Consider the following 25,723-nt stretch of genomic DNA (forward strand, 5'->3'; position numbering starts at 1 on the left):
TCCTTGAGTAGGAGCTGACTTCAAATACCTCTGTGATGTTTTGATAGTTTTGTTTTTTAGAAAAAGACTTGAATGACTACTAGGCTTCCTCCCAGGATTGCCTGGTGTCAGGGGGCTGGAGCTCAGAAAGCAAATCAGGGATGATCAGCTTACACATCAGTTGTCGCTTGGAATTGCACTTCCTTGCACGGTTTCCAATATCCTTGATGGGTTTTTATGAGGTTTATTCACACAGTAATTGGCTGAGTATTGTTATCTGAAACAGGTTTCCAAGTCATTATTGCACATTAATAAGGCTGCTGTTCTGCAATTAGATCAGCCATGTTAGATATTCTTGAATGGAATGGCAAAATGAAAAAGACAGCTAAGTTGTAAATATGTTTCAGAGATTCACAGTGATGGTAGGAAGTGCTTTGAGTTTTGGGGAAACTGTACACATAAAAATTAATTAATTAATTAATTTTTGAGATAGAGTCTCACTCTGTTGCCCAGGCTGGAGTGAAGTGGCACGATCTCAGCCTACTGCAACCTCTGCCCACGCTGGGTTCAAGCGATTCTTGTGCCTCAGCCTCCTGAGTAGCTGGGATTACAGGCGCCCTCCACCACACCTGGCTAATTTTTGTATTTTTAGTAGAGATGGGATTTCACCATGTTGGCCAGGCTGGTCTCAAACTCCTGACCTCAGGTGATCCACCCACCTTGGCCTCCCAAAGTGCTAGGATTACAGGCATGAGCCACTGTGCCCAGTCATAATATTTAAATTAAATATTTCACAAGAGAAGGAAACTAAAGAAATGGAAGAAGAGACAATTTTATAGAAGAGATTCTGTGTAGACTTTGCTGTTTGAATTTGAAGTTATTATGACAAAGTTCTGCTCTGTGTTCTCAAATTCGAAGGTGTTTGGGTGTCTGTAGTTAAAATCTGTAAACTGCCTGGCAGTCACTAACCACAGACATTTGCAAGTGCAGCTAATTTTCTGTTTTTTGAGTTCTTATGGCTTGGAGAAAGACCGAATATGTATACTTTATCCCACTCGTTTAGTTTTGCTATTCTTTCTATCTCTTCTTCTATATTTGCTCCCCTGCTCACCCTTCCTTTTTCCTCCCCGCCTCTGCTCTTCCCCTCTCTTTACTTTCCTTCATTCCCTTCTCTTTTAAAAAGGAATTTCCAAGAAACAATATAATTGATGACTCCCCTTTAAGGTTCTTATAGAGAATCAGGTGAGTGCTAAAATAACCAGAAAACAAAGGAACTGATACAGCAATGATAGTGGCAGACATCAGTTGAGCCCTTCCTGTATGTCAGCATCCCATAAAGCATGCTGTATGTGCTTTCTTTCATTTAACCATGATAACAGGGTTCCAAGGTAGATGCTATTATAACCCGTGTTTTACAGACCAGGAGAAAGGTAATTCAGATCAAATAGCTAGACAGTGCTAGTGAAACTTGCCAAGTCTTTCTGACAACAGTTAACTAATAAGCTATGCTCCCGAAATAGTAAATTGCATGATTTTGAAGTTGCTAAAAATTCATTTCAAATAAATCATTCTGCCTAACATAGAATGAAAGAACTGAAACAAATACATAGCAAACAAAACTTTATTTTTTCTGTAGTTACCTCTAAAGAAGGGCTATGCCACCATGTGTGTTCTCTCCCTGTGATAGAGTGTATTTAATTAAAGCATGAAATTAGATTGCTAATTTGAAAAGTCAGTGAAGACATTTTATTACACATTTAAGCGACTGTGGCATATATGTGTTTTTATGTGGAACACAGCTCTTTTTTTGTTTTTTTTTTTTGTTTTTTGGAGACGGAGTCTTGCTCTGTCGCCCAGGCTGGAGTGCAGTGGCGCAATCTCGGCTCACTGCAAGCTCCGCCTCCCGGGTTCACGCCATTCTCCTGCCTCAGCCTCTCCGAGCTGCTGGGACTACAGGCGCCCGCCACCACGCCCGGCTAATTTTTTTATATTTTTAGTACAGACGGGGTTTCACCATGGTCTCGATCTCCTGACCTCGTGATCCGCCTGCCTCGGCCTCCCAAAGTGCTGGGATTACAAGCGTGAGCCACCGCGCCCGGCCAGAACACAGCTCTTTTAAATGGCTTATAGCATTTTGCTTTATTTCTTCTTCCTTAAGTCATAGTGTCTTCACCGTTGCTTTCGGGATCCTTAGACTGAGTGATTGTGATGTGAGTGGTGACTGTTTTCAGGCTGACTTGGTTGTTTTTTCCTTAGGGAGGTATTCTGAGGACAGTACTGAGTCACGTCCCCAAATACTACACACTTGCCTCCCACTGGGTTGACTCAGGCTGCTGTGTCTTTTCACATAGTAAATGGAGCACGGTGTCCAAAACCATCACTGGGACAACTATGAGCCGTGATCATGCCAGGAAGGAATTTACCATTCCTTGCCCCTGTGAAGTTTAGAAGATTTTACGTGGGCCAAGAGGGAGCAGACGCTTGATAGTCAAAAGTATCTTTTTAAAAATGAAATTACCTTCCTTACCTTTTTGTCAAAATTTAAAAATTGGCTCTTTTGGAAAAACCTTATAAATAGGTACATGAACAGCTTCCGGTTTTGAAGGCTCATTATTGGCTTGCTTATCAAATATTTCTTGCAAGCCCTTCCAAGGCTATAGCGAAGTGAATTAGCATTGCTCCTGCTTTTGAAAATATCACAGCACACACAGACATATAAACAAATGATTACAGTACCATGTGGTAAGTATTCATAACAGGGGTACCGTGGGCAGAATGTGTGGGGAAGAGAAGGATTAGAGAAGGTGGTGCCAGGCCTTTCCCTGGTTACATTCAGGATGGAACATTGATGCGATAGATATGTGAAATGTGCATCCCAGAGTTAGTTAGGTTCTTGTTTGCAAGGAGGGATATACTTTCTCTTTGCTTTTCCTATATTAGCATGAATCTATTTCCAGTCTGTCCCTCTCTCTGGTAGTTGATCTGTATAGCCTCTACACATACTTAACATGGTTCATTGTTGTTGATCTAAGTTGGTGAATCTGTAATAGCATGGACCAAGGCTGTACTAGTAATAAACATGCCTTTTATATAATTAGTGTCTCTTGTATGTAAGGCACTGTGCTGGACAGAGGAAATTAGGAAAATGGATGAAACACACCTTCTCCCTGTGAAAACTTGTAGTTCTGTGTAGTAGGGCAGATAAGATTATATCGTTAGAACATAGTCATGCATATAAATGCATTTTGTGAGAACGAGCTTTGTGAGATGAGAAAAGTGAACTATGTCTATCAGTTGGATCAGTAGAGACTTCATAAAGGAGATGGTCTTTGAATTGGGCCTTAAATGGTCATTCTCAGATGTGTGACTAGTAATTACTTGGAGAGGTTATTTAAAATGTCTGTTCATAGAGCATCAGAGTCTGGAGGTCTGGGACGGAGATCAAGATATGCATATTAAACAAATACCCTAGATAATTCTTATGAATGACCCACATTCAGACCGTACCTTGAAAACCCTATCTATAGCATAGGTTGAATATTTTTCCCAATTTTTTGGGGATATAATTGAAGTGTAATGAACTGCACATATTTAAAGTGTACAATTTGATCAGTTATTGACATATGTATACTCCAGTGACACCATCACCACAATCAAGATGATAAATGTTTTCATTCCTAACTGTTTCTCATGCCCTTTTTGTAATGTGTTCCTCCACCCATCCCTGTCTTCAGGCAACCACTGATCTACCTGCTGTCATTATAGATTAGTTTAGATTTTCTACTATTTTGTATAAATGGAATTGTACAGTGTGTATTCATTATACCTGGCTTCTTTCACTCAACATATAATGATTTTGAGATTTATCCATGTTGTGTGTACTGTGTATCAATTTATTCCTTTTTATTTGGAGTAGTGTTTCATTGTAAAATTCTTTGTTTGGACATATATTTTCATTCTCTAGAAGCAAAAAGCCTATGAGTAGAGTGTTCTATAAATGTCAGTTACATCAAGGTAATTGAATAGTGTTTAGCTCTTCTTTCTATGTTTACTGATTTTTTGGTCTTAGTACTCTATCAGTTGCTCAGAAAAGAGTAAGATTTTCTACTATGATTATGGACTTCTCTATTTTACCCTTTTATCTATCAATTTTTCTTTATTTTTTTGAAGCCATATTATTAGGTGCATATATTTTCATAGTAGTTATGTTTTCATGAGGAATTTTTCCTTTTATCATTGAGAAATGTCTTTCTTTGTCTCTGGTAATTTTCCTTGGACTCTGTTTCACTTATATTACAATATCCATTCCTGTCTTGTCTTCCTTCCTCCCCAGTTACCTTTATATCGTTATAGTTACATATATTACATCTACATACATTGAAAACCTCGTGATTCAACGTTACACTTTTTTCTTTAAAGAGTCATATGCATTTTTTAAAAAATTAAGAGGAAAGTAGTTTTCTTTTATATTTACTTAGCTGTTTCCCATTTCTCTTGCTGTTCCTTTATTCCTGAAAATACGTTTCCTTCTGCTTATCCTTTTTTCCTTCAATAAGAAAAACTTTCCTTAGCATTTTTTATAGACCACGTCAAGAGGTGATAATTTCTTAGTGTTATTTTATGTGAGAATGTTTTTATTTCCCCTTTATTTTGAAGGATGTTTTTATTGAATATAGAATTCTGGATTGATGGATTTTAATTTTTTTTCTCAGCAACTTAAAGATGTTGATCCATTGTCTTCTGCATCTATAGTTCTAAAGAGAGATCCAAAATCTTTTCAGTCATTCTTCACTTGTAAATACTGTTATCTTTCCTTTTTTTTTAAAAAAAAATTATTAACTATAATTTTTTACTGTGCTGTCTTTATTTACTTTCAAGGCTTCTACCCACCCCCTGAAATCTTTGTTTTTCAACCGTGTGATTTTGATATGTCTAGGTATGGTTTTCTTTTAAGTTTATGTCACACTTATGGTAGATCTTTTGATTTTGTCTCAGGAGACCCTGAGACTCTGCTTACTTTTTTTTTTTTTAATCTTTGTCTTTCTGTTTTTCAGATTGGATAATTTCCACAGATCCATCTTCATGTTCGTTGACTCTGTTCTCTGTCCTCTCCATTCTGCTGCCTTGATCACCAAATATATTTTTATTTGAGTGCTTTTTTTTTTGTTTTAAAATTTGCATTTGGTTTTGTTTTATAGTTCCTATTTTTCATCTGAGAATTCCTGTATTTTCATTTCTATCAAGTTTGTTTTTCTTTACTTCATAGAGCAAAGTGACAGTGGTTGCTTTAAGTACACGTGGAATATCCATTATCCAAAATGCTTGGAACGAGCAGTGTTTCAGATTTTTGGATTTTGGAATATTTGCATTATACTTACTGTTTCAGCATCCCTAACTCAAAAATCCCAAATTCAAAATGCTCCAATGTGCATCTCTTAATGGCCATCACGTCCATGCTCAAAAAGTTTCATATTTTGAAGCATTTTGGATTTTGGATTTTTGGATTAGGGATACTGAACCTTTATGTGTTTGATAGTTCCAATGTCTGGATCGTCTTGTGATTGACTTCTGTTAAGAATTGGTGACATTTTCGTGGTTGTTTGTAAACAAATTTTGGATTGTATGTTGCACTTTCTGAATGGCATCCTGTCATCTGTGGTGACTGTTGATGTTTTAGTAGGGTGATCAACCTGGTGAGCTCTAGGCTTTGAGTGGGACCTGCTTGCTAGGGGCAGTGATTCAGTTCTCATTGTAAGTCATTGCTGTGCTTATTTTTGTCCATCTTGTACTTAAGGGGTTAGTCTGCAACTTGTGGGAGTGGTTCAGATCTCAGTTCAGTTTTCTCAGCTTTTTCTGTGCTGGTTGGAATCTGTGCTGTGCACGTGTCACTCCAGTGTCAGGCCGGTATCTGTGCAGGTTTCCACATAGAATTCGGGCATCCTTTCCTGGGCTTTCCCTACCCCAGGATCATACCCTCAGACTCCTCAACTCACAGAATCCCTTTATCTGCAGACAGACAGACAGGTTTCTCTTTGAGTTTAGTTGCCTGTGTTGTTGTGCAGCTGTGCAACTGGGGCTCATCTTTGGGGAAACATCATGTGAGAAGAAAACAAAGCAGGAACTTCACCCTGTGTGGGTTGCCTTTCCAAGTGTCGACTCTCCTGTTTAATTTTTCTGTTCGTTTACTTTTCAGACTCCTCTGTTAGTTGTTTAGAGATTTTGGTTGTAATCAGAGAGAGGGATAGTCTGGTGGGCTCATGCCCCCATAGTGGACCTGAACTGTAGTTTGGGTTGTGAATGCACTCCAGGTGAAAGGATAATTGCGTGACACACATATGTGGTACTGGAAACGTGGAGGTGTTGGCTCCACTTGTCTATTTACTCTATCAACTTTATTAATCAGAATTAAGCCTGGTACATTTTTGAGGCCAATTAGTTGAGACTGTCTAAGATCTGTGAAACTCTGGCTCGTTTCCTTCCTGCCGCCCTCCCTTCCTTCTCCGTTCCTTTCTTTCACCTTCCTAACTTTCCTCCCTTCCTTTAAGTCAGTCTGGCCCCTCTTAGTGCCCATTCAGAAAAGCAAACAAATACACGTCAGCCCTGTGTGTAGGTTTTGCCTCGAGTTCCTCCTAGTGACATATTTTCAAGCTGCCAGAATAGAGATGTCTGTTCAAATATTTACTTAGCCTTTTTCCCTTTTCAAAACAGCTAAGATGGTGAGACTTTTTTTGATATAAAAGCAATCTGTAATCACTGAAAAATTAAGAAAATAAAATATAAAAATGAAAATGAAAGTAATTCCATGATCCTACATAAAATAGATTCTTTATAAAATTTAATTCCTATATGAAACTTTAAATCTTTATGCATATTTATAATTGTCAGATATACCTACCTGTAGAAGTTATATATATATTTTATAAAAAGTAGAATCATACTTTGAATGTTTTTTGTATTAATTTTTTCCACAAGAAATGTGACACAAGTGTCCTTTGATGTTACCACATATTTATCTACATCATCATTGTCAGTGGCTGCATAGCCACTGTGGATGGATCTTTCTGGCCACTCCCATGTTGATGGGGTTTGACAATAAAATTTTTATCCATGTGTCCTGTGCACTTCTCTTAATATTTTCCTGGGATAAGTTTATAAAAGTGGAATTACTGGTTTTTTCCTCCCTAGGTTTATGATGCATATTCATAGGCACACTGGAAAAAAAGTACCTGCAGTATTTGAAAGAGTTGATTTTTCCACACCCTTACCAATATTGAACATTATCTATCTCTTTACTCTTTACATTTAACAGGAAAAAAATGTATACTAGTGTTTTGTTGTTATTGTTTTTCAGAAGTGGGGGGGTCTCACTGTGTTGCCCAGGCTGGATTGGAGCTCCTGGTCTCAAGTGATCCTCCCACCTCAGCCTCCCAAGTAGCTGGGAGTACAGGCATGTGCCACAGTATCCGGTTTATACTGGTGGTGGTTTAATTCCCTTTCTTTTTTTCTGGTCACCAGTGTCACTGAACATGTTCCCAGAAGCTATTGGCTCAGTCCATTTTCTTTCTTTTTTTTTTTCTTTTTTTAGACAGAGTCTCTCTCTGTTGCCCAGGCTGGAGTGCAGTGGCACAATCTTGGCTCCTGGCAACCTCCATCTCCCAGGTTCGAGTGATTCTCCTGCCTCAGCCTTCTGAGTAGCTGGGACTACAGGTGTGCACCACCACAACCGGCTAATTTTTGTATTTTTAGTAGAGACCGAGTTTCACCGTTTTGGCCAGGCTGGTCTCGAACTCCTGACCTCAAGTGATCTGCCTGCCTTGGCCTCCCAAAGTGCTGGGATTACAGGCATGAGCCACTGCGCCCAGCCACTCAGTCCATTTTCTAATGAGACTAGAAAGGATGCCGGAATATATTCTGCAAGTTTTTCTTTTTATTCTTTCACTCCAAATGATAACCTTATTCTCATCTTTGTTGAAGTCCTCTGTGTATCCCTCCCTGTCAGTGTCTTCACTCCTTCCCTCTCTCCCTCCCTTCTATGAGCAATCACATTCTGAATTTTGTGTTATTACCTTGATTTTCATTAGAGTTTTACTATTTATATTGTAGAACAAGTTAACTTTCATGTGCTTTTATGTTTTAACAAATGAAATCACAGTATAGCTCCTTTCATGACTTTAGGTTTTCATGCATTAGTGTGAAGTTCATCTGTGTTGTCATAGGTAGAGTTTTAGTTCTTTTGTTTTTTGCAGCTTATATTCTCCTGGATGAATATTTCATAGTTCATTCATCCATTCTTTAATGAATATTTGCTTGGTTACAATTTTCTTTTTGCTATTACAAATGCTACCGCTGAACATTCTTGTACCTCTGAATGTATAGGTGTAAGAGTTTCACTGAGCTATGTTTTACCTAACAGTAGAATTGCCAAAAGTCAGCACTTACGAGCATCTTTGGGTATCATCAAATTGTTTCCCAAAGTGGTTGGCCCAGTTTATATTGTCTTGAGCCTTTCTAAAGTTCCCTGGTGTTTTACATCCTCTTTAACACTCGACCTCGTTCAACTTATTTTGGCAGTCTGATATGTTTAAAATAGTATCTCTAGCTGAGCTTGGTGGTGAGCCTGTAGCCCTAGCCTAGAGGCTGAAGTGGGAGGATCGCTTGAGCCCAGGAGATCAGGGTGCACTGAACCATGAGGCCACCACTGCACTCCAGCCTGGGTGGCAGAGTGAGACCCTCTCTCAAAAATTAAATAAATAAATAATAAATGAAATCAGATGGTATATTGTGGTTTGTATTTGCATTTACCTGGTTACAGTTAAGTTTGAACACATTTTTATATATTTGTTTGACATTTATAGTTTTTCTTTTGTTCATTTTTGGGTGAGGCTCATTTCTGTCTTCTAAAACTGATTGGCAGGGATTCTACGTTTATATCGGTTACTAATCATTTGTCATTTCTATGTATTGCAATTATATTCTTCAGGTTTGTGGCTTTTCTTTTTCTGTTCTTTTTTTAAGTTGCTCTTTCATAAATGGAATGAATGTGTATATATATATACACACACACACATTTCTTTTTTTTTTGAGTAGCTTTAGGTTTCTTTATATAACATCATTCTCCAAAAAAGTCACTTCACCAGGGATTGTGCGTGGGTGTAAGTTGGCAAGTTTCATGAAGATAACCCTTTTGCTTGTCATGCTTGATTCTGTAGTTTAAGTCTCTCATGTTATTGCCTTATCATTCATATTTTCAGCATTGGGATTCTAAATATTTAATGATTTTCAAGCGTTTACCCTCTCTTTCCTAGTGTTCTGTCAGATTTAGTCCCACCCTCGGTGACAGTTTCCCTTGGCTGGGAAGTCGTACTCTAGGATGTGCTTCTTTGACTAGGAAATGTAGCTCAGAGCTTGCCTGGGAGCCCAGTGATGCCCATTTCACTGAATTGGATTTATTTCCTCCTATGTGTTTTAGTTTTCCCTAATCCTGCTTCTCATCCACACCATGCCTCCAATATTTCCATTACTGTAATAAAAATAAAGGCTTTGGCAACTTGTCTCAAGCTGTGGTATCTGTCTACATTTCTGATGTTTTTGCAACTGTTGTGTTACGTGTTGTGTACTGTCTGTGGCATGATTTCTAGATATAAGGAACATCTGGAAAGCCGAGATTCTGTCCTGTATGTTCATTTCAATGTCTAAGGTCTTGTATGCTTGCCAGATATATAAAGCAATTTCCATTTAACTTTCCAGTTTACCCCCATCAATGAGGACTTAATTTTCCATTTTAAACTGTTATCCTTTTTCCTGTTGTCTTCTCCCATTCCTGAAACAGTAACACCAATAACAGTCTAACCATTAGCTTTTTACATGTAGAAGCTGTTGGGACAGTTTGTGAGTGAGCAAATAAAAGGTGTGGATTGAAAAGAAATGGAATTTGGCAAAGTTGGTATTGATGCAAGTGGTCCCTTCTTTTATCAGACTGTAGTATTGTTCCAAGTTCTTCACCCCTCCCTGTATCTGTGCACTTGGTGCCCTGACTTTGAAGCACTGTCTGCTATGGGAAGAATATACTTCTCTGCCCTCTTGATTTGGAACTTGCCCCTGTAACTGCTTTGGCTAAAGGGAAATTAGCAGATGTGACAGGAAAAGAGGCTTGAAATGTACTTGGGAGTTGTTTTTTTGCCCTTTTAAGCTTCTGCCATTATGAGGTGAACATGCCCTATGTAGCTTGCTGGTTCCAGAACAGTAAGAAGCATGTGGAGTGGACCCGAACCAACCTCAGGGCCTGAAGCCCAGCCAGTCTGGACCAGCTGAGCCCCAGCCCCGCAGACGGGTGGTTGTTGTTGCATGCCACTGAGATTTTGTAGTGGTTTGTTGATCAGCTGTAGCTGGCTGATAAAACATACATTGTAGTTGTCATATTCTTTTTCAGCTTACCAAGGGCTCATAGAATGCTGAAGATTCTCTCTTCCAAAATCATTTCACAGAAAATTCAGCTCATTTATTTCTCTCAAGTATTTCCTCTTCACCTCCCTTTCTAACTTAGCAGGAAGGATATTTGGAAAGAACTTGACTTTTTTACCTCCCTCCCTCTGCAGAGAAGCCACTGAAATAGTTTCTCAGTATTTTAGTGGGTTGTGGTGGTGGTTCTGAAAACCAGACAGGGATTGGGGGTGGGAATGTCCTCTACAGGGGAGGACATTTATCTGGAATGTCCTCTACATGGGAGGTTTTTGAAAAGCTACTGATATATGGAAGATCCTCGTGTGTGTGTGTGTGTGTGTGTGTGTGTGTGTGTGTGTGTGTGTGTGTGGTGTGTGTGTGTGTGTGTGTGTGTGTGTGTGTGTGTGTGTGTGTGTGCATGCACAGAGGTGCATGTGTTCGCAATATAATCTTTTTAAAATTTCAGTGCAGGCTGGGTGCAATGGCTCAAGCCTGTAATCCCAGCACTTTGGGAGGCCAAGGTGGACGGATCACGAGATCAGGAGTTCGCGACCAGCCTGACCAACATGGTGAAGCCCCGTCTCTACTAAAAATACAAAAATTAACTGGGCATGGTGGCAGGTGCCTGTAATCCCAGCTACTTGGGAGGCTGAGGCAGGAGAATCGCTTGAACCCAGGAGGCAGAGGTTGCAGTGAGCCGAGATTGCACCATTGCACTCCAGCCTGGGTGACAAGGCGTGACTCTGTCTCAAAAAAAAAAAAAAAGAGAGAGAAAAAAAAATCTTAGTGCCAGGTGTCTGAATTTAATTAGTCTCAGGTTGAAGACTCTGAAATCAGTGGAATGTAAGCTTAATAAGGGCAGGGAATTTTTTTGGTTTTTATCACTATGGTATTCCCAGTTTCTAGAACAATGCCTAGCACATAGAAGACACTCAATATCCATGTATAAATTAGATGGATGGCTGTGTGGGTGGGTGGACCCCCCTACTCCTCATCTCAATGCTCGTTATTCTTTCTTCAGGCTCATGGAAACAGTAAAATGTAGGGGGGAAACTGACCTCATTTTTGAAGTTTGCTCATGGCTCCTTCTGCCCTCAGCTGCTCAGTACAATTCCCAGTTTCCAAGGATGGTGCAGTGGGAAACACATGGGCCTCAGAGTGAAGACCTGGCTCCAGTCAGGCCTGGCCGCCAGCTGGGCTGGAGATCTTGAGCAAGTCCTGTGGGTCTCAGTTTCTTCATCTGTAAGATGAGGGGCCTAAATTGTATAATTTTCAGATTTCGTTTTAGCTCTCAAATCTTCAACAGCCTAGAGATTCTTAATATTAATAAAACCCATAGAGGATTGTGTTTTGTTGTATAGCACCACATAGAAAATTGCATAGCAGCAGGACTTGGGTATATATGGTTGGTTAATCAGGGTTTTTCTTCCTCTTAAAGAAATTCTTAGAGACCTTTAAAAAAAAAGAGAGAGAGAAAAAGAGGATGCTCATATAATTGGATTTTATTTAAACTATTTATGAAACTCTTGCTTCATGGGATCACTGCAGCTTTGCAGGCAGGTAGTGATGTGATCTCAATGGCTCAATTTTATTTTCTCCCTTGCAAAAATGCAATTTAGAAGTTTAGGAATTATTTATGGTACTGTGGGGATAAACACAATCTGCTAAGTTATTTTTCTTGTATCATTTTTTTTTCAAGCTTCATTCCTGTATTTTAGGCTGGAAGCAGTGTCTTCATGAAATGGCCATGTTGTTATGTCCATGAACAAAATGAGGTAATGTCACTAGGCAAAATTTATGCCAGGTTTTAAAATTGTGATTCTTAATTGGTATAATTCAAGAGTTGGATATTACTGGGTGATTCTCAGAAATAAAGACTTGATAGTCACCTAAGTATGGCAAATGATGGTCCGAAAAAGTTTGAGTTTTCTTTACTGGAGACTGTCTCCAAGCTAGGAAGAAGTAGCTCTGTTTGAGGGAGGGAGTGTGCAGTATTTTCCAGACTTCTTTGACCAGAGAATCCCTTCATGAAAAGATTTCTTCTATGGATCCTGTCCCAAGAAGGACACATGGGGACATGCCCATCCATTGGCTGCTGGGATTGACAGTAAACTAGGAGGCTGATAGAAATGTTTTCTGGGGAAGTAGGGACAAACTACAGTAAGATACTCTTTAAAAATTTTGTGGCCAGGCACGGTGGCTCACACCTGTAATCCCAGCACTTTGGGAGGCCGAGGCGGGCCCATCACGAGGTCAGGAGATCGAGACCATCCTGGCTAACATGGTGGAACCCCATCTCTACTAAAAGAAATAAAAAAAAATTAGCCGGGCATGGGGGGGGGGCACCGGTAGTCCCAGCTACTCGGGAGGCTGAGGCAGGGGAATGCCGTGAACCCGGGAGATGGAGCTTGCAGTGAGCTGAAATCGTGCCACCGCACTCCAGCCTGGGCGACAGAGCCAGACTCCATCTCAAAAAAAAAAAAATTTACTTTGAGGCATGCCTTCGATACAAAGGGAAGTAGCTGATACTAACATAAGTAATTCAGAACATCCATTTATCATTTTAGATTATTTGTCTGTGGAGCCCTGGAAACTGAGGGCTCGTGGGCTTCAAAGGCATTAGGAAGAAAAAAGCTCTCAGATTCCATTATATGTATTTGATACTTCATTTAGTAGAATCAGCCTTCCCTCTTTTCTTCCATCCCTGAAGCAAACCTTTAAGTATCTGTGTGGTAGGAACTATACCCATGTGCTATGGATGTAGAGGTGGTTTCTGCCTTTGGGGGACTTCGAGTCCAGTGGTAGAGGCTGATGGGTAAGCTGCTCTGTCCAAGGTGCTATGGTAACAGTTGAAGATGGAAATGGTTCTCTGAGAGCTTGTGTAAAGCTTCATACTTGGATGTGACGCTTGAGCTGACAGATGAAGTCTGAATAGTTTAGACGACGGGGCTGAGGGAAGAGAAGGTTTTTAAAGTACATTTTATTGTGTGTATTTAAGGTATGCAACATGATGTTATAAGATATATATATATAGTAATATGGTTACTCCAGGGGAACGAATTAACATAGCCATCATCTCACTTAGTCACCCATTTCCCCCGCTGTGTCATGACCAGCTGTTGGCTACTCATTTGCTTGTGCAGAGATGCAGGGAGTGAGAGGCAGCACTGTGTGTCTGGGAAGACTGACGCATGGATCTCTGGATTACACCATGAAACATGTTAGTTAGGTGGAGGACGTTGGAACCTACATAGGGTCAGTTCCAGAAGGGCTACGAATGCAAAATCAAAGACCTTACATCTCATCCTTCTGGTAGTAGTGAGGCATTGAAATATTTAAAGTAGGAAAATAATGTGACCAGATTGATGTTTGGGAATCTGGCATTACTGTGGAGTGTGAGTGGAAGAAATGCAAGTTCAAAGACAAGGAGGACAGGCGAATTGTCTAGGCTCTAAATGATGAGGGCAGGAGCTGAAGCAGCAGTAGCAGTGGGCAGGGAGGGGGCCAGATTGTGTGCCTTTTAAGAGTTATCACCAGGCTTTGTGTGCAAGGGGACCACCTTCTTGGCATGAGGAAAAGGTCATGGATTGAAGGAGCAGATTAGTTCTGATTGTAGCTTTCCTAAGCGTAATTGACACACAGAACCTTTGAGCAATACTCTGCCACTGGTACACCCTCCAGAGAATTGTAGGTGAATTCCACAGCATGCTTTTTACCCCCATTCTCTACCTTAAGCTGCCTAAATCATAATCACTAGTATAACCTCTTCCTCATCATGGAGATATTTTTAAAGAACATTATCCAGAGAAGTGCAATCTGTTAGGTGAAGGCTCTTGCTACCTAAGAAGGCAAAATGTACAAATGCTACTCATCGTCCCTACCTTATCCTCAATAAATGTTTATTGTGTTTTTGACCCACATTTGGTTGAAAACAATCCATGTAGAAGTGAACCCGTGTAGTTTATTGAGGATAAAACAAATGTTTACTGAGGATAAGGTAGGGAGGCTGAGTAGCATTTGTAAGAAAGGTGGATGCTTGGCAAGTGAAGATGAACAAGGCACAACTGCCCTCAAGGATTGAATTGTTTGATGAGGGACACAGTCTCACAAATAGCCCCATAAGCAGATGTGTTATCATGCTTGGAGGCAAGTGGCCTGCAGAATCAGGGAGGTTATCCCAGAAGAATTACCTTGAAGAGATGTTCTTTTACCTTCATCTTGAAGAATGCATAGGCCTTCGCTAGGACAATAGGAAGGCAGGGCCTTCTAGGCAGATGGGATAGCACATTCAAAGATACAGAGTTTTGAAAGATCCAGAATGTTTATTTGAGGACAGAGAATGGCAGTGTGGTTGGGGTAGCCTAGGGGACAATGAGAGTGCTGGTGGGAGGTAGATCCAGAGAAGCCTGGAGTGTGAGGCTTTGTACGCAAAGCTAAAGGAGTGTGGACTCCGTGCTGTTGTTATTGCAGCCAGTAGAGACGTATTTGGGAAGGGAAGGCGATGAGAGAGTGGAAGAAGGGAGTCCGCCTCTTCATGTATTGTATACAATTATTTTATAGGTCATGCATTTATTTGGGGTGTGAGTGTGCCTGTGAGTGTGTACACTCTCCCTCCCACCACTTTCATGCCTGTTTTTCTGTATCCTTTAAGTTTTTTAATGCAAATACAAATGTGTATTTTCTTTCTTCTTAAAAACAAAAGCAGCACACGTTTTACTGTTTTTTTTTCATTTACAGTATATTTTAGACATGTTTGAATGTTAGAAAGCATTCCCATTTCTATTCACAGCTGCATGGTATTGCATTGTGTGTATGAACCATAATGTATTTAATCAGTGCTCCCTTGATGGGCATTTTGTGTGTTTCCCTCTTTTGCTATTAAAAACAATGTTTCAGTGAATAACTATGTACATGTGTCACATTTTGCATGCGAGTACATCTATAGGATTTATTTCTTGAAGTGGAATTGCTAAATCACACAGTGTATGCATTTATAATTCTTATAGACATCATGCCTATTAAGTAGACCTGGGGTGAAGCAGTCATATCTGGTATGTGGATTGAATGAGGGTAAGCAGTGAGCAAAATGGAGGATGGGGCTAAGGTAGCCTTGGTGACTCATGATGCCATTTCACAAGATGGAGACAGAGAAGCTATGTAGGTTGCATCCAAGCTTTCGAACTCTTAAGTCTGAAGTGTCTATAAGACATCTAGGTAGGAATGTCTAGGAGATAGTTGCATATCAAAGACCGGAGAGTGTAAGAGAGCTCGGTAAGAGATTTTGAATTCATCAGTGAAGTTAAAAGTCACTGGCCGGGTGCCGTGGCTCACGCCTGTAATCCCAGCATTTTGGGAGACCGAGGCGGGGAGATCACTTGAGGTCAGGAGTTCCAGACCAACCTGGCCAACATGGTGAAACCCCGTCTTTACTAAAAATGCAAAAATTAGCTGGGTGTGTCGGTGGGCACCTGTAACCCCAGCTACTCAGGAGGCTGAGGCGGGAGAATCGCTTGAACCTAGGAGGCAGAGGTTGCAGTGAGCCAAGACTGTGCCACTGCACTCCAGCCCAGCTGACAGAGTGAGTAAGACTCCATTTCAAAAAAAAAAAAGAAAAGAAAACTCATAGACTTAAGATTTTATATATATATATGTATATGAAAATTATCATAAAGAAGAGAAAGGCCAAAAAGTATAAGGTTTCAGAAAAATAAACATTCTCCTGGGTTCCTTTATCTATTAAATTTACTAGAATTCATTGGCATAAGGCAAAAGTTCTCATGTGGTTCAGGTCTTTATTTGACTTATTCATTCATTGTTCATGCATTCATTCATTTCGATATTTGTTGAATACCTGCTGGTACAGATTGCATATCTCTTGTGTTAAATGCTTGGGACAAGAAATGTTTTAGGTTTTGGATTTGGCGTGTGTGTGTCTTTTGGAATATTTGCATTATACTTACTGATTTAGCATTCTTAATCTGAAAACTCGAAATCAGAAATGTTCCAATGAGCATTTCCTTTGAGCATCATGTGGGCCCTCAAAAAGTTTTGGATTTTGGAGCATTTAAGATTTCAGGTTTTTCAGATTTGAGATACTCAAGCTGTACCAGTTAATGATGAAAATATGGTCATCCCTTGGTATACATGTGGGATTGATTCCAGGACCCCTGAGTATACCAAAATCTGCACATACTCAAGTCCTGCAGTTCCCCGAGGAACCTGTGTATATGAAAAGTTGGCCCTCTGTATACGTGGTTTTGCATCCTGCAAAATACTGTATTTTTGACCCACAGTTGGTTAAAAACAATCCATGTAGAAGTGAACCTGTGTAGTTCCAATCTTTGTTGTTCAACGGTCAACTGTATGAGGCTACAGATGGCCCCTGCCCTCCTGCAGCTCACAGTCGGGTGGGAAATATGGTCAGGTAAACGTGTAATGTCAGTATGTACTGACACCTGCTGTGAGGAGAGCAGTATATTCCACTGTGGGAAGAGTAGGAGGTGGCATCTAGTGTGACTTGGGGAAGCTTTCAGAAAGGCCTCCTACTCTGAGATGTGAGGAATGAGTAAGGGTTGGTGGTAACAGGGAGTGGGGAAGGGGAAGTGTGATGTGGGCTGCAGGGGCAAACTAGTTTGGTAAGGGGCCAAGTGGTAGGCATTTGGGTTTGGGCCGGCCTTGGTATCCTGCTCCAGCTCCCCAATGCTGTTGTAGTGTGAAGGTCGCGGTGGCCATCGGTGAAGTGTGGCCGGGTTCCAATAACTCCTTATTTATGGATACTGAAAATTTCCCCTGATTTCCATGCATCCTGAATAGTATTCTTCTTTTGATGTTTTTCAACCATTTAAAAAAGTAAAATTCGTTCCTAGCTTGTAGGCCATACAAAAACCAGAGGGTTAGGGAGCCAGCCTTGGCGTGCAGGAGGTAGTGTGCTGCCTGTTAGTCCAGGCACAAGGAACAGCCTGTTCAAAGGTTGAGGAGAGAGAAGCACACAGGGGCTTCTCTGAGAACCTCTTCTTAGGGGTGTCCTTGCCTCCAGGGTTTCCCTCCTCCAGTCTGCCCTACGTGGAATCCCTGGATACATCGCCTTGGGTATCTCTTTCATTATTGCTGTGCCTCTCTGGAAAATCTTCCGTGATTCTCCATGAAGGTATTCAGGGTTCTCCCCTCATTTTCTGCTTTGTTTGCCTCAGCTTCCTTTCATGAAGATTTGGGAAAAATCCTGCTCCACTGACAGGAATCTAGTATTTTAGATACGATTGGAGGTGCTGTAAACAATTCAGGGTTCTCTAGGCCACTGCTCATTCCTATGTATGCACACATAGTTTGCTTTCATTCTGAACTTTTTGTATATTTCCTGGAAAAGTTACTTTGGGATTAATTTACATATAAAAGTCCTATATTTTCATCTTATTTTTATCCTGCCACTTCAGGTATAGGGAAATAAATGAAAAAGTCTTCAAATGTTGACTTCTAAGGCTTTATTACCTCAGACAGCTTCATTAGGTTTGTGGAAATCTAGTGTGCTTTGAAGGAATTAATCTAGCCTTACTTGCAATCTGTATGTGTTTACATAGAATGAACAAACATTGCATTACGTTTCATGAAAATTCAATTATTCTTGTCTCCAGGAAACATGTTCTGCTTAGTATTTAATTCTCAAGTATGTCAAGGTGATGGTTCTTGAACTGTCATAAGAATTGGGGAGCTGGGGCTCACTGCTCGTTTCCATAATTAATGGAGAAATAGCCAGTGGAGACTTTTTATCACTAAGGTCCTCATGTAACCCATGTCTGAGGTTACAGGGGACATTGGGGACATCAGTCTCATTGGCATAAGGCTAATATAAAATCCTCTCTAGAATGAAGAGAAGTAACATCAAGGATGATACTCTACATAATTAATACTTTCTTTTGGAGTTTATTATGCATATGTATGGTTTATTCAGCAGGCATTTTTTGAGATTCTGTTGTTAATGAGGTACAGCAAGAGATGGAAAGGTAACAATCAGCTAGTATTAGTGTCTGTTGTGATTGGTTGGACCCTATTTAACTGGCAAGGATCAGTTTAAATGCTTTTATTCTTGAAACATTCCTTGCAAAATCCAACAACTCATTTCCCATTGTATTGTTATTGCAATGAAGTGATTATTTTTTGGAAACGCCTATCACATATCATCACCATGTCTTTTATAGTTACACGATAGTTACTAAACTTATCTTTTTCTTCCACAAGAGTCTAACCTCCTTGAAGGTAGGACCGTGCTTAATTCCTATTGGTTAGTGGCTGCACTATTATACTGAAGAAATGGTAAGTCTGGTTTCAGCAGGCCGAGATGTGGAGGAGATGGTTTGGGGTCCAGAGTGGCCTAAGGGAATTATTTGAATCAGGCTAAGAGCATGAGTTTACTTGGAGTCTTTGAGGAGTGAGGTGTAGGTGGGTGTAGCACAGTACTAGGAGTTGAGAACGGATCAGAAATGTAGCTTGGGGGCTACACCAGGACGCACAGAGGCCATACTTAAGGGTTTGGAATGGGGCATCATTGAAAGTTTCTAAACAGAAATCACGTGGTGAGGTCCACATGGCCTTTTGGGGCCTTCCTGCCCTGGCCTTTGCCTGCCTCCTCGCTTTCTCTCCCACTCTTGCCTGTGGGTACTCCGTGCTCCAAGGAGCTCTTGAATGTGCCATGTGCACTCTGTTGAGCATTTTCCCAAAGGGACCCTAGGCAGTCCTCATGCTCATTTTTCAAACCGTGCCATGGTTTGCACAATTCACTAGCTGTTTAAGGAAAGAGGCCGGGTCTCTTTATTTCTTTGTCACCAGGGCTTCACGCACACCTAACCTTTAGTGGGTACTTAGTAGATATTTATTGAATGTTTGGATGGGTGAATGCATTTTGGCACAAAACCTTCACTTACGGACTGGAAGATAGATGGGATGGAGGAGAGATGGGAGGCAGTGAGACCGAGCAGGAGCGTCATACCTGGGAGAAAAGCTTTGAGCCCGTGAAGTATAGCTGTAGCAGTAGCAATTCAAGGGAGGAAATAGATTCTGGAGACCTGGGCAAGTAGAACTGACAGGACCCAGTGATCAGCGGATAAAATGGATGCTATGAAGGGCTAAGGGAAGTGGAAAGGTTGAAGACAGGCACCTGAAGCCCGCCTAATCATATCACTAGATGTTTTGCAGGGTGTGCGGTGGGCGAAAGTGGGGGTACAGGATGGGAGTGGAAACCGTTCTGTGTAGGTCTGTTTAAGAATCAGCTTAACTGAGGATTAATTGCCTTGGTCTGAAAAACTTCACTACCAAAGGTTGCACAGCATAGTAAATTGTGGAGCACTAAAGCATCCTTCGTTCAACTATTCAATTTATTTACGAATTTAACTGCAACATAGTTCTATAAAGGATATGAGATAGTGACATCTGTAGATACAGATACATCTGGAGAAAACAAAAACCAAGGGGCAAAAGGTAAAGGGAAAATAAGAATATGAAAATAACAGAGCTAGGGTAAGGTCGCACGAAGAAATATACATTTCTCTCAGTTGCCACAAAAAAGCATAGATTTGGATTTCAGCTGCCTAATGGTAAAAGGAAGGAGGGAAACATAATAAATTAATACTATCTACAGTGTCTGCAAGATAAAAACATGCTCATTCTTTTTCAGAGAAAGCACAATATTCTTGACAGAGAAAGCTGAGAAAAAATTTCCCCTCATCTATGAGGCGGAATGTGTTCCAAACAATTGAATTTCAAAATGAGCTTTCTGACATTCCTTAGTCTCTTCTTACTAGTATAATAGGATTTGATTTGCTCTGTTTAACATATGATGAAGTTAATTGTGAAAGATCTCTAGAATCCAAATCTGCAAATTATTTCCAAAACCCTGTTTTTTCTCTTTTACACCAATCGTTCTATTGGTGAGTCAATACTTGCAGCTGTTGTGTGTGTGGCAGGTTGCCAGGTGCCCCAGATGGTACCAAGGTATGTAGGAATTTTTGAAGGAGCTAACAGTTCCAGTGGGTAGTCTAGGCATAAACACATGGAAAGTATGTTAAATGCAAGAGTTGAATAATGAGAAACCGTACAGGAGAGCCCACGGAGCCTTGCCTGATTTACTGCTGTGTACCTGCTTAGACATCAGGTGGGGTCTGTGAATTCAAAAGATGACAAGACTAGTGTGGGCTGGAGGAGCCGAGGGAGGTTTAACAAGGAGGGATGCTTTTTCTTTTAATAATAGCATCAATATTATTATTATTATTGTTTAGCTTATACACTAAATTAAAAAATTGATTATTTTGACAAATCTTGAATTTTAGTACAATCTTTAGAAACATCATGTCCCTGGTTTGTTTGTTTTTTTCAAAGCAGTATGCCTAGTAATTTTATCAGTGCCATTTGGGGTTACTAAGTTCTCCCTCCATTTTTTTTTTTTTTTTTAGACCCATGGACATACCTTTCTGCTGTCGCTTGTGAATGCTGTCAGATAATCCTTACATCCTAATTTACATTTGCTTATTTCAAACTGCTTGTACTGTTCTGAAAATGTCAACACTTGTTTTTTAAAATTTATTTATTTATTTATTTAGAGATGGAGTCTCGCTCTGTCGCCCAGGCTGGAGTGCAGTGGCGTGATCTTGGCTCACTGCAAGCTCCGCCTCCCAGGTTCAAGCGATTCTCCTGCCTCAGCCTCCCCCCGAGTAGCTGGGATGCATGCGACAGGTACATGCAACCATGCCCGGCTAATTTTTTGTATTTTTGGTAGATATGGGGTTTCACCGTGTTAGCCAGGATGGTCTCAATCTCCTGACCTCGTGACCCACCCACCTCAGCCTCTCAAAGTGCTGGGATTGCAGGCGTGAGCCACCGAGCCTGGCCTTGTTTTTTAAGGAATAATCTTTTAACAGTTAACTCTCGGTCCTGATAATCTCCGTATAATCTTTGGATTCTCATTGCTCTGAGGGTAAAGGTCCAAATCCGTGAATGTGTCCTCCGAAGCAGTGCCTACTCTGCTTTGCTCTGACCAGCTCTCTGACCATGCGGACCCGCCTTCACCGTCATTCCAGCTGAGCAAGCCTTTTGGTTCTCCCTTCCTTTGCTGGGACTGCCTGGGCACATCTGATGACCCTGTGACCCACTCCAGTAGCACCTGCATATCTCCTTCACAGCAGGCATCACCACTGTAGTAAACCAATTGTGATTATGTCTTTATTTAATGTCACTGATTCTAGTTTCCCCTTCCCAAGACTGCAAGTGCCCTGAGGGCAAGGACCTTGTTGGTCGTAGACTGCTGACCCACCAGCATCTAGCACGATACCTGGCACAGAGCGGGTGGTCACGTGTACTTGATTTTGATGTCATTGTGAGGAGATTTCCTTTTCCGGTTTTCATTCAAAACTGTCTTGTTTATTGCTTATTTGTTTCTTACCCTGCAGATGGTTACCAAGCAGCTTTTTGATTTTTAAATCTTTGCAGAAGATTCCAAAAAGCGCCTCCAAAGGTGACACAAGCCTCTATTTTATTGCCTTTCAAAATATATACACTTTTATTGCCAAGGGAAAATTTTTGAAGCTTGGGTATGTGTTAGTCTCCAGGGAACCAGCAGGGAAGGCCAGATTGTGAGAGTGTTAGTGGAGTAATGTCTGATGTAGTTTACTGAGCAATTTCAAAGCAGAGTAATGGAGGTAATCTCAGAAATTCTAAGCAGCAGCGTTGTAAATGCACAGAGAGAGAGTGTTGCTTTCATTTCATTGACCAGAAATCAGCTTGTTTCCCCTATCCTACTTCTAATTTGTTTTTATTACCTTAATATTCTGTGTCATGGAGGTTCTAAACATCTTTAGAATAAAATTCTTTGGAGATCTATAAACTGCTGCTTTCTAATTTCATTGCTCTTAATTATAGGTCATTGAAAATGCAAAAAACAGAAGTAATGTAGGATAGTAGGAAGAGCTTTATACTCAGCATCAGGAGGCCTGGACAATAGTTTTTTAACTAGCTGATTACTGCCTGGCTGACTGTTTGCCCTAGAGGAACCCTTTGACATCTCTGAGGCTCAATTTCTCATCTATAAAAGGAAACTATTAGAAATGGTATTTAAGATTATTTATTATCTCAGTTTATACTCCCTCCATGCATCAGGCTTCATTTGTTCACTTAACAAACAAGGCTGGGCACGGTGGCTTATGCCTGTAATCCCAGTACTGTGGGAGGCCAAGTCAAGCAAATTGCTTGAGCCCAGGAGTACAAGACCAGCCAGGGAAACGTGGTGAAACCCAGTCTCTCCAAAATTACAAAAATTAGCCAGGCACGTAGCGTGCATCTGTATTCCAGCTGCTTGGAGGGCTGAGGCAGGAGGATTGCTTAAGCCCGGAGGTCGAAGCTGCAGTGAGCTGTGATTGTGCCACTGCATTCCAGCCTGGGTGACAGAGCAAGACCCTGTCTTAAAAAAACCAAAAAGCAAAAAAATAAACAAATATTTATTGTATGCCTACTATGTGCCAGGTACTCTCCCAGGTGCTTGAGATACAGCAGAGTGCAAACAAAGCAGTGTTCTTGTCCTCCTACAGCTTGCATTCACGCAGCATTTGAAGGGCTTACCATTTAGTCCCAATTTGTGAAAGGTTCTGTGTGATTAAAGGCTGTGGCTGGAGAATATGTTGAGTAAAGAGATGGGCAGGGTTGGCCAGGCACAGTGGCTCACGCCTGTAATCCCAACACTTTGGGAGGCCGAGGCAGGCAGATCACGAGGTCAGGAGTTTGAGACCAGCCTGGTCAACGTGGTGAAACCCCATCTCTACTAAAAGCACAAAAAATTAGCCAGGCATGGTGGTGCGCGCCTGTAAGCCCAGCCTCAGGAGGCTGAGGCGGGAGAATCGCTTGAACCTGGGAGGCGGAGGTTGCAGTGAGCCGAGATAGCGTTATTGCACTCCAGCCTGGGCGACAGAGTGAGACTCCATCTCAAAAAAGAAAAAAAAAAAGATATGGGCAGGGTCATTAGCAGGCAGGATTGAAAAGATTGAAAAATGAGGCTCCATCTTACCTTGGCTGGTGAAAATGGCTCCCCCAGGGCATTGCTCATGGCCCCCCGAACGGTCCACAGGAGGAAAGGATATTCCTGTCCCTAGCCCTGTCCAGCTACCAAAACAACAGCAGGGAAAGGGAGGCCGAGGGTAGCCCACTTACCTGCCTTGGTAAGGGTCCCCCCTGCTGTTGGATTTAGCTTCCAGGTGTGTCATTTCAAATGCCCTTGATCCTCTACCGTGTGCAAGACAAAAGTACAAACACTTGCTTGTCCAGCCAGGCCCCGAGCCACCCTCCTCCCTTTCCCCTACATATGTCCAAGTCAGTGGGCCAGCTGGCAGCCCGGCGTCTCCAGCACATGGGGTGCACCCTGTCTCATCTGCAGGCCATTGTGTTGTGTGTTCACAGTTCAGAAGCTGACTCACTATCTCTGCCTGCCAACATCCTCCACCACCCCCACCTCCCAACCCTATGGCCAGGGGGCATGGGTATTGAGTGGCAGTGCCATCAGAGCTTGCCAGCACCCACCCATCCAATTCTCGGCCACTAGGATCAGAGATTATTTCTTCCTCCCTGAATCTCTCAGTCCCTGCTGCACCATCCACAGCTGCGGGGGAAGGGCTGGCCAACGTTTTTGGTCTTGTTTTCCGTGCCTGTCACAATGCCTGTCACATACCAGATCCCCTGAAATTGTTGAGCAGACTGTTATCATAATCTCCTGTGATATTTACCACGTTTTACCTTTTGACATGGTTATTTTAGAATATTTTTAAACTTTCTAGGTCTGAGCTCTTTGATAGCAGGGCCTGGGTTTTATTTATTTTTTAATCTCCTAAAGCACCTGGTTCTTGGACTCCATGAATATTTAATAGCCTGAAATAAACAGAATTTAGTTCCTGGATAGTTGAATTTGAGAGGTGGAAATAAACATAGGGTTTTTATTTCTGTTTCTCTCAGGGGAAACTGAGTCAAAGAAAAATAAGTAACTCACAAGCTGATGTGTCAACCAAGGCTACAAATCCAGAGAGAAATTCAGCAATACAAGAACATTGTAATATTAGAAAGCTTCCAGATCTCTCCACTCAGGAGAATTTCCTACCTGTCACACACAGATCTGTCATACAAATTATGCTTTGTTTGCTGAAAACCTCCTGAAGCTGAATGGGTTTACTTTGGCATCAGCGGAGGCCATGACTGAGGGCGGAGATGAGACATTGGATCGCTCTTGTGTGGCTTCCGCATGGCCATCGTGGTTCCTCTGCCCAGCCCTCTCCTGCAAGGGACTCGATCAGCTCCAGGGCGCAGCTTGTGCGTCTGCTCCCACGGCCAAGTCCCCTTGGCTCCCTTCCCCTTGGCTCTGGTTTGGCCTGACTCTGCCTTCTGCTCCTCAGGTCTGTCTAGGTTTAGTCCTATGTAATCATTTGAAGCAAAGCCTGCCCATGACTGGAAATGCAGTCCTGGCTTGGCAGGAAAGGGATTTGTGCAAGAGCTGGCTGTACCTGTGTCTGAAACACCTGAGGCCCTCCCAGGTCTAGGGATGCAAGAATCCTGGGTTGGCAAAGCTGGCCTTCCTGCCAGGGCTGAGGAGCACTGGAGCCCTAGAAGGGGACTGCTGTCTAGCCCCTTGGCCAGCCAGCGTAAGGGCCTCTGTAGTCAAACACGAATTCACAAATGGGAAGAGCAGGAGGTGACTCAGATCCACCTCCCCCATAACTGCTAATAATAGTGAATTATTAAGAGCATAAAATCAGGTTCTTGTTTCCCACATAGAGATCAGGCCCATCAGCCCTGAGCAGTTATATAATCCACCTCATACACGTGGATAGTATTGAGACTGGCACTTCCAAGCAGAAGCCTGCTAAATAAGGACATGTTTATTGTTTCCTCTACCTCATCAAAATGTCTGTTTCTTATTCCTAAGAATGGCAGGGAGTAAAGGATTCTTTATTTCCCTTGATATTTTTCATTTCAAGAATCAACATGGGCAGGTTTACAGTGTTCACAAACACGCTGGTAGCAATTTAATTGCAGGAAGAATGAAATTTTGCTCAGGCAAGTGCAAATTTGTCTGTTGTGGTAAGGGCCATCCATGCCTGTATAAATGGTGCCATTGTACCCTGAAGATACATTTTAACAAGGGTGGTGGTAGTAATTTTTATTCTTTTGTTCTCTCAGATGCATTCCATTAAAATTAAAGCATGAAATATATTAATTTGACGAAATGGATTTGTTTCCACTTGATGTGTTGCTTTGTGAAACTTTAACATTGTCTCATAATGTTCAG

At 41.5% G+C, this 25,723-nt stretch overlaps 1 protein-coding gene and 1 long non-coding RNA gene across 6 annotated transcripts in view; one reads left to right on the forward strand and one right to left on the reverse strand.

The window, feature by feature from the left end:
- Nucleotides 1-25,723, forward strand: part of FARS2 (phenylalanyl-tRNA synthetase 2, mitochondrial) — a 513,534-nt gene that overhangs the window by 184,871 nt on the left and 302,940 nt on the right. The gene's annotated exons all lie outside the window — the stretch shown is intronic.
- Nucleotides 19,108-24,719, reverse strand: LOC116460373 (uncharacterized). The gene is made up of 3 exons (XR_004245784.2): nucleotides 24,539-24,719; nucleotides 23,602-23,673; nucleotides 19,108-19,399 (listed from the first exon to the last, which is right to left on the reverse strand). It is a non-coding gene; the product is annotated as an uncharacterized LOC116460373 (long non-coding RNA).

This window comes from Hylobates moloch, unplaced genomic scaffold, assembly GCF_009828535.3.
Source record: "Hylobates moloch isolate HMO894 unplaced genomic scaffold, HMol_V3 SCAFFOLD_20, whole genome shotgun sequence".
In the NCBI taxonomy this organism is placed as follows: Eukaryota; Metazoa; Chordata; class Mammalia; order Primates; family Hylobatidae; genus Hylobates; species Hylobates moloch.